The sequence below is a fragment of the Sarcophilus harrisii genome, chromosome 5 (genome assembly GCF_902635505.1).
Source record: "Sarcophilus harrisii chromosome 5, mSarHar1.11, whole genome shotgun sequence".
Lineage (NCBI taxonomy): Eukaryota > Metazoa > Chordata > Mammalia > Dasyuromorphia > Dasyuridae > Sarcophilus > Sarcophilus harrisii.
This window is the reverse complement of record NC_045430.1, coordinates 83,992,798-84,007,548: the sequence shown is the minus strand read 5'-3', so window position 1 is coordinate 84,007,548 and position 14,751 is coordinate 83,992,798.

The window sequence follows — 14,751 nt, the reverse complement described above, 5'->3', positions numbered from 1 at the left end:
AATACTAGATGATGACTAGTCCTGATGGATCAGGCCATCCTCAGCAACAAGATCAACCAAATCATTTCTAATGGAGCAGTAATGAACTGAACCAGCTATGCCCAGAAAAAGAACTCTGGGGGATGACTAAAAACCATTACATTGAATTCCCAGTCCCTATATTTATGCACACCTGCATCTTTGATTTCCTTCACAAGCTAATTGTACAATAATTCAGAGTCTGATTCTTTTTGTACAGCAAAATAATGTTTTGGTCATGTATACTTATTGTGTATCTAAGTTATATTTTAATATATTTAACATCTACTGGTCATCCTGCCATCTAGGGGAGGGGGTGTGGGGGGGGTAAGAGGTGAAAAATTGGAACAAGAGGTTTGGCAATTGTTAATGCTGTAAAGTTACCCATGTATATATCCTGTAAATTAAAGGCTATTAAATAAAAAAAATAAAATAAAATAAAATAAAAAAAAAAAAGAATATGTGGTCTAGGACACCCGAGAAATTCAAATTCCCTAGCCTTCTGTTCTGAATTATCTGAAAAACTCCTTGAAAATCCAGCAATCTGAACCTCAAAAATGCAAGAGGATCTGACCCTAAGAGGGGAGGTCAGAATGGGAAGTCAGGATCACCCCATCCAAAAGAAGAGTAAGAGGAAGAACTTAGAGATAGCACACAGTTCAGTAACTAAAGCTAGAGAGAAGAATAAACTAAAAAAACACCCACCATTACGAAGAATTCAAAAAAAAATCAAACGTTTATTAAGCATTTACTGTGTAAAAAGGATTGTGCTAAGTTTTGGAGATAAAAAGAGGAGCAAAAGTCATTCCTTGCTCTCAAAGAACTCAAAATCTAATGAGAGGAGATGACATGCAAACAAATATAACCAGACTGTTTACAGGATAAACAGAAAATAATTCATCAAGGGAAGGCGCTAGAATTAAGAGAAGTTGGGAGAGCCTTCCTGAAAAAGAAAGTAGTTTAGTTGGGACTTGAAGAAAGGCAGAAGAAGAAGGAGAAGGGAAAATAAATTGATGAGGGAGAAAGGAAATAAACATTTATATGATGGCTACTCTGTACCAGGAACTGTGCTAAGTGCTTTACAAATATTATATCTCTGATCTTCACATATGTGTTGCAAGGTAGGTGGTAATATTATTCCCATTTTACAGCTGAGGAAACTGAGGCAAACAGGTTTAAATGACTTGCCCAACTAGTAAGTGTCTAAGGCAGATTTAATCTAAGGTCTTCCAGATTTCAGATCTAGTACTACCAGCTACCTCTATTATTAAAATTATTATAAAAAGATACTTAAAAATCTAACTAGAAAAAGAGAATAATACCATAACAAAGGCAAGCAGAGACTTAAATAGAAAACAATGAATCTTTTATAAAAACTATGTGAAAACCTAGAAAAAGTGAAGCTAGAGATAAAAAATTAAATAAGAACTCTGGAAGAAAGAATTGAAAGGAGAATAAATAGTTTAGATAGAAAGTGGCAAACCTTATTCATATAACAGACTCCTTTGAAAATTAATATCCTAATTAGAATTTAATTTCTAATTAAAAATTAAAAGTCACTAACTTCATGAAACAGTGAGAATTGGAACAAAATCAAAAGATTGAAAAATATAAGATATAAAATATTTAAATAAAAGCAACTGATCTAGAAAAGTAGAAAAAAATTGAAAATCATTGGACTAGCTTTCTGCTCCTGATTGAAGGATTGCTGAAATATCTTGTGTCAAAATTAAAAGTTCCTCAAGAAACAATTGTGAAAACTTTTCACTGGAGTCTTGAGTTTCAAGGTGACAGATGAAAATCTAGCGATGGAGCATGCTTGTTGTATGGCAACGAAAAATGCAGACACCAAATATTTGGTTTTATTACCCGTGCTATAGTGGAAAAAGTAGATGCACCCATGAATGCCAGACCTCCCAAAGATGTGGCAGAGTTATTTCTTACCTGGATGGGTCACTATAAGACTTCTCTCACTTATTTGTACACTCCTAAGAAGCTCACTCTTGGGATAACCTCATCATCCTATAAGATTCCATCAATCTTGGTACCCTACCTCATTACTATCTCCTACTTTCTGTTTGGAGAGTGGGGCCATGAGAGAGAGTTCAGCTCATCTTACTTCTCTCACCTGGTTGCTTTACCTTAGAACTTCTCTGATTCTTCTACCTTGCATCAGGTGTGTGCCTTTCCCTCAACTTCCCTTTTCAATTTCCTTTTGTGTTCTGTCTTCTCCAGTTAGATTGTAAGCTCCTAGAGGACAGGGATTTTCTTTTTTCTTATTTGTATCCCCAGAACTTAGTACAGTGTCTGGCACATAGAAGGTGTTTAATTAATTTTTATTCATTGTTGTTGAACCAAAGGGAATAATTTTCATTAAAGACCCTCAAAGACAGATTTCCACTTAACTGTGGAATAAAACTTTGTGGGTGGCATAAACAAATAACTGAGAAGCTATTTAAAGTTATTTATTTATTAAAAGACTACTTTGAACAATATAGAAAAATTGAAATGATTGAAATCATGACTGACTGAAACAGCAAAAAAGGATTATTTTCATAACTTTTGATGAATATCTATGACATTCTATAGATCTATGATCTCTAAATAAAATTGTCTTTCAAAAATACCAAATTAATAGTGGCCACTCCTGTCAAAATTAGGCCAAGTTTGTTTAAGCAAGAAATGGCCCCTGATTCTTCTAGTCAAAGAGATTCAAAGGGGTTCTGGGAACTTTGGTGGAAATAACTTTGGCCATGGTGGAAACTTCAGAAGCCATTGTAGTAAAGAATATGTGACATTAGTAGAGTTGGTTACGATGGATTTGGCAATGATAGAAATATCTTGGGAAGCTATAAAGACTTTGGCAACTATAACATTGGGATCTTTGAAAGGTCCCATGTTCTATGTCCTAGGTCTTGTCCTATGAAAGAAGGAAATTTTGTTAGAAAGACTGTCAGCCCTCATGGTACAGGCCAGTATTTTGTCAACTGCATAACCAAAGTAGCTACAGGGACTCCAGTAATAGCAGTAGTTTTATAGAAGCAATACAAGATTTTAATTACTGTTAGTAAGCTAAAGTTAGGGGAACTCTAAAAAATGACAGAAAAACTGCAGGTCATAAGAGCTTGGTGAAAGCAGCCAAGTATAGTGGTGACAAGATTTTATGTTTAAGCAATCCAAAAAACAAAAACAAAAACTACCATCAAGATTATATTTGTGATTAAATGTATAACAGGTTATTTTAGTTTCTGTTTTGTGGAAAGGATGAAGCATTCCAATAAAGGGTCTCACTGTAGGTTTTTCTTGCACCCTAACTGTTGTTTGCTAATACGATAGTCTGAGAATGACACTGAAGAAGTGTATCTTTAAAAATAATCATTGAACTTCCTGAAAATCATCATTAAAAATAATTCTGAATACCAATTTTTAATAAAATAATATTTTAGATCCAGAGGACAAAGTAAAGAAAGAAACTTCTTGGGAAAAAACCTCTTGTCAAACAAGGTTTCTTGAAAGAAATCTTATAAAGAAATTTCCCAGGAATGTCAGTCAAAATCCAAAACTTGTCTTTAATTTTTTCTGCTTTTTTTGCTATAAGTAGTAAGAAAGGAGTTTTATGTCCTCAGGAACTAGTCAGGGTCACACAAGACCTAGCAGCTTTTACTCTCTATGAGAAGAGAAGTTGGATTACAAATATTCCAAAATGTAAGAGAGATGTTTATGACTAAAAATAATTTACCATACAAAGCTAAGTATAATCCTAGAGAGGAAAAAAAATGGGAATTTCAATGAAAGAGGACTTTCAAGCATTTCTAATGAAAATACAATTTGAGTAACAACTGAAATACAAACATGAATCCATAGAAACCCAGAAAAGTAAATTTATTTAAACAGAAGGAACAATATGAAAATGCAATGCTAACATTCTAGTGGGAGGGTGGAGGCAGTAGAGAGAAGAAACAACCCTTCAAAATCTTAGTATCTTCAAAGAGGTTTAAGAAAAACATAGGATATAGGGATGGACTGGTTTGTTCTAAGAGTTTCAAATGGGGAAGAAAAGAGAGAATAAAAAGAATGTATTATTGTAGAAAGGAAGAAGGGAGAATTTGATATTTCTCATAATTGGGGTACTTAAAGGAAGACTAAACAATGGAAGAAGAGGTAGGTATCTGATGAACTTGAAAAAAAAACTAAAAGGCGAAGACAAAAAGAAAAGCTCTAGAATCTAAAGAGGGTGCCCATGAATTGGGGAATGAATGAACAAATTGTAGTTTTTGCAACTGTAGATTATTATTTTTATTAAAAATAAATATTTATTATTTGGGCTTCTTTTATGGGTTCTTTTATTTTTATTTTTTGCTGAGGCAATTGGGGTTAAGTGACTTGCCCAGGGTCACACAGCTAGATGTGTTGAGTATTTGAGGTGAAATTTGAACTCAGGTCCTCCTGACTTAAGAGCTGGTGCTCTATCCACTGCACCACCTAGGTGCCTATAGAATATTATTTACCACAAGAAATAAGTAAAGAAGCAATTTCACAGAATATTGGTTAGGTGAAATTGAGCAGAATCTGAATAGTTTATATAAGGTCAACAACATTTCCTAACGAAAAACAACTCTGAAAGAATTAAGAATTCTCTGGTCAAAGATGTTAAGAACTCTAATTAACCACACCCCCAGAAATCAATGATGAAGTAACTTGACAGAAAAGGTACAAAAACACAAATTTTTGGACATGTGGATATTTTGCTTGACTATGTTTATTTTTTTTACAAAGTTTTTTTTTTTTTTTTTTTTCCCCTTCTTTCAGGTCTTATTTGAAGAAGATAGATGAGAAAGGGTTTGGTATTTAGCAATAGTGATACAAAAAAAGAGGAAAAGAATTTTTTTCAAATGAACAGAAAAGAAGGAAGCTCAGAAGAAAACACAAAGAAAACAGTTTTGAAAAGAAAATTTGGAATTTATTATATGCTTTTTACAAAAGCAAACAGCATGAGATAGATTTCACACTTTCAAGAATCTCCTTTTTGTGTTGTTTTGTGTATGGAAATGCCCTTTTTTTAGTGTTTGAAATCTGCATAAAAATATAAAATTACAACAAATGAATGAAATTATAAGACCTGTTCCACAGGGTTGTTGTAACAACCAAATAAGATAATATATATAAAGCATTTGGCAAACCTAAAATATCTAAGTGTTTTTATTATCATAATGATGTTATTTTACATAATACTACTATGAATAGTATCCTAATTGGTTTTCCTGACTAAATTCTGTTCTTTTTCCACTATATCCTCCATTGCTACAAAAATGACACTCCTGCACATATTTAATCTATATCAGAATGTTTACTCTCTTGGGGAGGAGATAGGGAGAGATAGGAAGGAGAAAAATTTGGAACAATGGGTCTTGCAGAAGTAAATGTTGAAAACTATCTTTACATGTATTTGGAAAAATAAAACGCTATTGAAAATTAAAAAAAAAAAATCAAAACAAAAACTCCCAAATATTCTCAAAGCATAAACTTATGTTGCTTCCCTTTCCAAAAAGCTCCAGTGGCTATTATCTCTAGGATAAAATACAAATTGAAGCCTGCCTATATATTTTTATAGGCTTATTATACATTACTTCCCTACCTGCTCTATACAATCTAGCCAAAATAGACTTCAAGTTGTTCTCTTTTCTCTATGGCTTGAAAGGGGCTTATTTTCTGTACTGGGATGCAGTCTTTCTTCAGCTCTTGGCTCCTAAAATTTCTAGTTGTCTTCTATGCTCAGCTCCACTGACACCTGCTGTGAGTCCTGTCCTGATTCCCACAGGTATCAGTGTCGTCTTAGAAATCCCAAATTGCTTTTTACTTGTATGTTATATACATAAATGCTTATATGTGTATGTGTTGTTTCCCCCAGTAAAATGTAAATTCCTAGAGGTCAGGGATGGTTATGTTTTTTTCTTTTAAGTTTTATTGATATAGTTATTTGACATGTTTTTATATTACATTTACAGATGACTTTGTGTGAGGTTTCTTGTAATAAAAGTAAAATAATTAAAAATAATAATAATAACCTCATCCAATAATGCATGCAATATTCCTTGTCTGTAGTAACCCTTATCTATTTTCTGAAAAATTAACAGAAATTATTTTTTTCCTCCCACTTTTAGCCCATTGGGGGAAAAAAAAGTTCAATGTAATAAATATGAAGTCAAGCAAAACAAATTCCCTTAGTAGCTGCAAACAAAAATATTTATATTTTGTTCTGTACCCTAAATCCATCCTTTCTCTTTCATGACTGACATTGTTATCCATGTCCCTGGAATTATGGAGGACCACTATATTGTACATAGTTCTTTTTTTGCCTTCAATAGCATATTGTATTTCCAAATACACATATAGTTTTCAACATTTATAAGATTTTGTGTCCCAAATTTCTCCTTCCTTATCTTAGCTCCCCCTTCCCCAAGACTTCAAGCAATCTGATAAAGATTAAACATGTGCAACCCTTTTAAACACGTTTCCATATTTGTTATGTTGTGCAAGAAAAATCAGTCCAAAAGAGAAAAAAAACATAAGAAAAAGCAAGCAAACAAAAAACAGTGAAAATTCGTGTTTCACTTTCAGTTTTCATAGTCCTCTCTGTGGATGCAGAAGGCACTTTCCATCCCAAGTCTACTGCAATTGTCTTGAATCACTTCATTGTTGACAGTTGATTATCACATAATCTTCTTGTTAATGTCCTCTTGGATCTGCTCACTTCACTCAGCATCAGTTCATGTTAAGTCTTTCCTGTAATCATCTATTGTACATAATTCTTGGTTCTGGTCATTTCATTCTTCATCAGTTTATGAAAATTTTCAAAATAATTTCTCCTTATTTAATGTTATAAATTATAATTCCAGATCTGCTCACTTCATTGTATCAATTCATGTAAATATTCATATTTTTAAAAACCATCTATTTCCTCATTCTTATAGTACAGTTGCATTATATCATGTTAATTTTTTGCTATTGTCCCGTCAGTTCAGTCATGTCTGACTTTTTTGTGACCCTGTGGACCTCTCTCTATGGCAAACATAGTGGTGTGGTTTGCCATTTCTTTCTCTAGTAGCAAACAGAGATTAAGTGATTTACTTGCCCAAGATTACCAAGCAAGGAAGTTTCAGAGGCTGGATTTAAACTCGGGACTTCCAGATTGATGGTTTAGCACTCTATTCCACTGCACTAGCTAGTCAAATATCAATGTGGCAACTTTGTGGAAGATGCAAAGGGAAGAAACTGGAGTCAGGGATACCAGCTAAGAAGCTACTGCAATAGTAGGAGTGAGACATGAGGAACTCAACTAAAATTTTACTAAGATTTTTGGGATACCTTGTAAATCAGAGAAATCTGAAACAAAGATTTCCCCCCTTGGGCAAACTGTATAGACTGATCCAAAAATACCACTATCAGGCTTCTATCCCAAAGAGATCATTAAAAAAAGGAAAAGGGCATACATATTCAAAAATATTGATAGCAGCTCTTTTGGAAATTGAGGAGATGCTCATCAGTTAGGGAATGATTGAACAAGCTGTGGTATATGCTATTAGAGAATACTATTGTTCAATTAAAAAAGATGATGAGCAGGAAGATTTCAGAAACATGGAAAAAATTGTATGAATTGATGCAAAATGAAATGAATAGAAATAGGAAAACATGAAACAGCAATAATGTTATGATCACTTATGAATGGCCTAAGCCATTCTCTTCTCAGCAATACAATGGATTCAAAACAAATATAAAGGCATGAAATTCTAACTACAACTAGATAAAAGAATTGATGGGTTATCAATGTAGATTGAGGCAAACTATTTTCACTTCATTTTTTTTTTTCATGTTTTTTTTTCTTCCCCTTTTGATGTTTCTTCTTTGGATAATATGGAATTTTTTTTACTTGATTTCATTTATATATGTATATAAATTATATCAAACTGATCATCTTAGTAAGAGAGGAGGGAAAAAAAGGAGGGAGAAGAATTTGGAACTCAAAATCTTATAAAGATGAATGCTAAAAATTGTCTTTATATATAATTGGGAAAAAATGCTGTTAAAATCCTTCTCCCCCCTGATAGCTTGTCTTATTCTAGCTGCATTTTGTTCAAAAATTCTTAATTTTATATAGTATAAATAATTTTTTAAAATGGTCCCCATTTATTCTTCCCTCCACACCTTTCCATTGGGTTTTGTGTCCTACAGAATTGTTCTCTCAAAGACCTACTAATGTGCTAATTACTAATTAATTTTTTCTTAGTCTTTACTCTCCTGGACTTTTAGGGAACATTTCATTTCTTGAGTCACCCCTTCCAAAACATTTTCTTCCCCTCATTTCCATGAAAGTAGTCTCTCCAGATTCTCCAAATTTTCTGACTGCTCCTTTTAGACTGTCCTTGGCTGATTCCTACTATCCCTAGGTGTGGATGTATACTAAAGCTCAGCAGTCTTCTTTCTATATTCTCTTTTGGTTATCTTATTAAATTCCCATGACTTCAGTGAACAGCTTTCAAAGGACTTCCAAATTCAAAAATCTAGCCCTAACTTAAAAAAAAAATTGAATTTAACACAAGCACAAAATACAATTAGTATTTTCATTTACAAGAGTAAAAGATGAAACATGAAACAAAGGTTATATTTTCATAACATGCTTTCCTTTTAAGTATATATTTTAAAGTTAAGCATCTTTTATTGAAGCATTAAGTTTTGTAGTACAGATTTTAAACATTTCAGCAAATTCCAACACCATGAAGGAGACACAAAAACCTACCCTCTTCTGATTAATTTATCCGTTTAACAGCTTTTACTTGTCTATCAGAGGCTTATGTTTTCATATTAAATATATTATTAAATATGAAACTTCCAAACCCTTTCCTGCTTGTTTCCTTTTTGCTCTTTTTTTCTCTCTTCTCTCTCCCAAATCCAGCCAGCCCTGCTTTTGTTGTTAACTCTTGTGTATCTCCACCAAGATATCCTATTAATGCCTCAACATTTAGGAAAGTGTATTCATATTTCCCCCTCTAAATTGCGCCTGACTTCCTTTCCCTACCTCCCTACCCCCAACTAGTACTTTAGTATAAATCATATACGGATGTGGTGCTGGCTGATGGAAGACCTGTGTTTTCTTGGTGTTAATTGTTAGGCTAAAATTAGCACAAGCACATAATAATAAATGTGAAAACATGTTAAGAAAAACTCTCATGTTTAACGTATATTGAATTACTTGCTGTCTAGGGGAGGGAGGAGGGGATGAGAAAGGGAATAAAATTTGGAATACAAGGTTTTACAGGTGAATGTTAAAAGCCAATTTTGTATGTATTGTTCTTTTTTTTTCCTGTTTTATTTATTTATTTATTATAGCTTTTTACTTACAAGATATATGCATGGGTGATTTTTCAGCATTGACAATTGCAAAACTTTTTGTTCCAATTTTTCCCCTCCTTCCCCCCCAGATGCAGATTGACCAATACCTGTTAAATATGTTAAAGCATATGTTAAATACAATATATGTATACATGTCCATACAGTTATTTTGCTGTACAAAAAAAATCAGACTTTTTGGCATGCATTTTGGAAAAAAGCTATTAAAAACAAACAAAAACATGAGCACCAGCAGCAGAAAATTGATTCATATTTTGTTGCATCTCAGTTTTGGAGATTGGAAGCACAATCGTCTGTAAACAAAAAATCACTCACCGAGGCTCTCTCTGCTTTAGTTTTAGCTTGTAGCCTTTTCAAGTGGAAGAAGTTACCGTCAGTGCAGTAGCTGATTTCAATCCCATGTTTGTCCTCATTGAAGACATTTGAACATGGCTGAAAGCATCAAGCATTCCAACTCTATCACATGGTTTGAATGCCAAACATCCTCTTGCCAAAAAGACTTATGGAGAATTCACACAGGGAAAGCACTCGCAGGTGGTCAGAAAGTTGTAGAAGGTGACATTTTAGCTGGGATAGTATGGGATACAACCAAAGAAAATACTCAAGAGCTGAGATGGAGGGCTGGCTTTTGGAACCTCAAAGAGATCAGTGTCACTCATCAATGGTGGGGGGTATAAGGAATAAGAGCTGAAAAGGTGAGGGAGAGACTAGGTTAAAAAGGACTTTGAAGTCAAATAGGATTTTGTATTTGATTTTGTATGGGATTGGGAACCGCTGGAGTTTACTGACTATGGAGGTGACATGGTTAGAACTTTGCTTTAGGAAAAATCACTTTGGTGTTTGAATGAGAGATGGACTCTTGAAGCAGGCAGACCCCAGCTGGTTATTGCAGTATTATGAGTGGGAGAGACTTCAACAGGATACTGGCAGTATCATAGGGGAGATGGGGATGTATTGGAGTGCAGTGGCAAAAGGGCAGATCTTAGCAACAGATTGAATTTAGGAAGTGAAAGATAATAAGAATCAAGAATGACATCTAGGTTTTGCCCTCCACAGTAATAGGGAAGTTTGAAAGTGGGGAGATCTCAGAGAGAAATAAGGAGTACAAGTTTTGCACAAGATTATGAGGTCTATTTTTCTAATCTGAGATGTCTGAAAGGCAATTCAAGATAATGAGACTAGAGGTCAAGCAGAAAGTTTAGTTATAGATAAGTAGATTTACTTTACTAGTTGTATGACCTTGGACAAATCACTTAATCTTGTTTGCCTCAGTTTCCTCTTCTGTAAAATGGGCTGAAGGAAATGGCAAAAACCCCAAATGCTGTTATGGAAAATCAAACTTGAAGAGAGCAGATTCAGAGGCCTAGTGATGATAATTCCATGTAGAATAGAGGGAGGAGAGGTTCCAAGACTAAACCTGGTGGCACACCCATAATTAGTGGGTGTGATCTAGATAAGGATCAGCAAAGGAAACTTGAGGAGTGATCAGATAGGTAGGTAGGAGGCATCCAAAAAGCTCAAGAGAAACTATCGAGTACTCAACAGGGTAAAAAAAATGACAGAGAAAAGGTCCCTGGCTTTGGCAAATCAATCACTGGTAATTTGGGAGAGTTTCAGTCAAATGTTGAGGTCAGCTCTTTTCTTTTCTCCAGGGCTTTATAGGATCCATTTCTCCTCTCTGGCTAATCCTTAAAAAAATTTTTTTTCCCCATGAAACTATGACCACCTTAGGAGTGGACTAGTTCTTTCCATTTCCAGCACTTAGCACAGAGCCTGGCATGTAACTAGTAACTAATGGTTTCTGACAGATCTTTTCTGGATCTTAATTCATGTTGTACGACCTATCTGGATGTACCTCCTCCATACCTCTCTAGACCCACTTCTCTCTTTTTGTTTTTTAACTTGATTTCATTAGCTTCCATTTATTGTCTCTATGCAGATGATTCTCAGATAAACACTTCTCTTCTAAGCTCCAACTGCCCAAAGGACTTTTTTACTTAGATGTCCTAGAGCCATCTCAAACTCAGTTTGTCCAAAAAACTTTACACATTTTCTTCCAAACCCATACCCATTCTGAATTTCCCTAGCCTTTGTTTGTCCTTTGTTTTTGAAGAGGACCAATGATATCATAGGTCTTGACTCCTTTGTGAATTGGATTTAAAAGAGGCAGAATTGCAGTCATAAACCTCTCTCTCACAGTCACTCACTGAAGTTCAGTGGCAGACAAAAGTGGCAATGGGGTAAGATGCTCTTGGCATCCAAGCTCTCAGCAATCGCTATTATAAAGGGTACCACCATTCTAGTCACTCTGGTTTACAATCTAGGTGTCAGTCTCAACTCATTCTCTTCCCACAAATCCGATCAGGAGCCAAATACTAGTTCTATCTCCACATTTCCTATATACCCCATTTTCTCCACTCATATAGTACTAATTCAGGTTCTCATCACCTTTCCCAAGGTATACAAACCTCCTAATTAAGTGTCCTCACCTCAAGTCTTCTCTCATTCCAATTTTATCTTCTATATCTCAAAGTGATTTTCTTTCAATGTAGGTCTGATCTCGTCACTCCCCTCTCAGTAAACATCAGTAGCTTCCTTTAGAGATTCAAATATAAACTTCTTTCTTTGGCATTTAAAGTTCATTGCCATTTGGCTCTTCCCAACTTATTACACATCTCTGTCCCTGGTTGGCCATCTCTTTGATGTTTCTTGTGAAATCACTGGTTTCCTTTAAGATTCAGTTTTATGCACCTTTTAGATGAGATCTTTCCTATTCATTCTAGCTACTAGTGCTAATCACCTTATAGCTGCTTTGTTTTGTACCTCTAGGCATATATCATCTCAGTTTCTATTCAAAGTAAACATCTCCATATATATATCTTATGACTGAAAGGCAAGAACTCCCTCTTAGGATCACTATCAAGATCCTTAGGCTCAACTTAGATCGTTTCTTATGGGGAACTCTTATTAGTATCTTCAGTAAAGTGTTCTTTCCTTCCTCCAATTTTCCCAGTGTGTTCAGATTTGTTCTTTATCCCTACCAAATACTAATCTCTGTATAAATTGTACTCCCATTAGTAGACTATAGACTTCTCAGAAGCAAGGAGGTTATCATTTTTCATGCCTTTATGAGCCATTTTCAGGAGAAAGTCTTTGTCAAGTCCACAGGGTCAGTACATCAGAGGAGATGAACTCAGATTTTGGTCTCATATTTGACAAGTCTTTAGTGAGTACTTATACATGCATAGTTGTGTGCTGAGGCCTTCAGTTGGTCCTGTGCTTAGGAGTTAGGTGGGTTAGTCTATGCACCTTGAATGACCAACCTATGTGCAGACACAGAAATAAACACTCTGGGATAGTGTGGTGCATAGAACTATAAACCCTGCTAATGGGGGAAAGCTGAGGCTTATGATCTCCAACTCCAGAATGCCAAGTGCCAAGACTAAATTGAACAGTGTGGTCTCAGGAAATCCAGTTATCAATAGGTAAACAGAAAGGGCTGGACTCAGGTCAGAAAAGTGGAATTGGTTAAAGCTTTTGTGCTGATCAGTAGAGTAAGGTTTTTCCCATAACTGGCCACTACTCTTCCAGCCTGGGTAAGACTTAATTTATCATAGTACATATTTAGTTTCATTTTTTATTAAATAACTTGAAAGGTAGAAATTTTTGGGATTTTCTAGGGTCCCAACAATCAATGTTCTTATTCATATATGCAGAAAACAAAGTCCTTTCCTTGCAAGACAACACTGCAAGGTAGTTAGTGCTATACATCAATAGCTTAGAGAGATTTAATAATATGACCAACATGTGTCAACTTTGACTTAAAAGATGTCTTCAAATTCCAAAACTGGCGTGCTTCATAGTATGCAACACCTGCAAACATACTTTTCTATGTGGTTTCCTTTATAACTGTAGGTATTATGAATTTTAAAAAGTATGATCTTGGGAAAGGGTCCAAAGGCTTTTACCAGCTTATAAAATAAAAAAGCCTAAGTGAACATGACCTAAGTAAAGAATTCTACTAAAAGTCAAAGGCTCTCAAATATTAGAATGGGGGGTTTTTAATAGCTAACATTTATATAGAGCTTATATACCAGAGCCTGTGCTACACGCTTGATATTATCTCATTTGATGCTCACAAGCACCATGAAAAGTAGGTATTATCTTCATTTTACAGATGAAGGAAACTGAGACAAACAGATCATATGACTTCCCCAGAGTCATACAGTTTAGAGTATGAAATCAAACTTGAATTGAGCTAAGTTTTCCTGATTCTAGCCTTGGGGATCTATCTTTCTGAGTAAGCCTTCACTGATTGCACCTTAAAGGTAGTGTTAATTACATATAACAACAAAACTTTCTAAAAGTGACCCAAGACAATACCAATAGACTAGGATAGAAAATGCTATCCATATCCAGAGAGAACTGTGACATTAAATATGGATTGAACCATATTCTTTTCATTTTAAAAATTTGCCTTGTCTTTCTTGTGGTCTTTTTCTGTCTTGCTCCCATTTTTCTTTCACAGTATGACTAATATGCAAATATATTTAAAATGATTGTATGTGTAGCTTATGTCAGATTGCTTGCTGTCTTAGTGAGGGGGATGTAAAGGAGGAATAAAAAAACCCTGAAACATAAAATGAATCTGAAAACCATCTTTATAAGTGAAAAAATACTATTAAAAAAAAATAAATGATGAGCTTGATGATTTTAAAAACATAACAAGACTTGCACAAAATAAAAGCAAAATGAGCAGAACCAAGAGAACATTGTATACAGCAACAGCAATATTATTTTAAGAACTTTGAGCAATCAAAATATTCCATTAAAAATTAATTGCAAAGGTCCTATGAAGGACTGTTTGCAACAGAAAAAAACCTGATATATATATAATATATATAGACAGACACACACACACACAACCATGGGTGGGAGAGGAAGGGAAAAAGTTACGTATTTAAGAGGAGTAGCAAGTTGTATGTAATCGATTCCCCTATGTATATTGTATGTAATTGATCCCCTTTCTCTCTTACTTTGTTATGGCAATGTCTAAGTTAAGAGTAATAATAATAAAAAAAGGATATATGAATCTTTCTTTTCTCCAAGTCCATGATGTGTTCTCAGCAAGATGTCATTTAACTATCACAAGTGAAAAAGCCTATCATGGGGACAGAGATAGGATATGGCAAAATATAATGCAATAAAACTACCACCTTTAAGAAACAGAAGGAAAGCAAGCTCATTTTTAAAATAAGGCAATCTGATAGCTTCATGGAGAGAACAACTGGGCCTTTAGGTATGAATATGGTCTCAAATGCTGAAGTG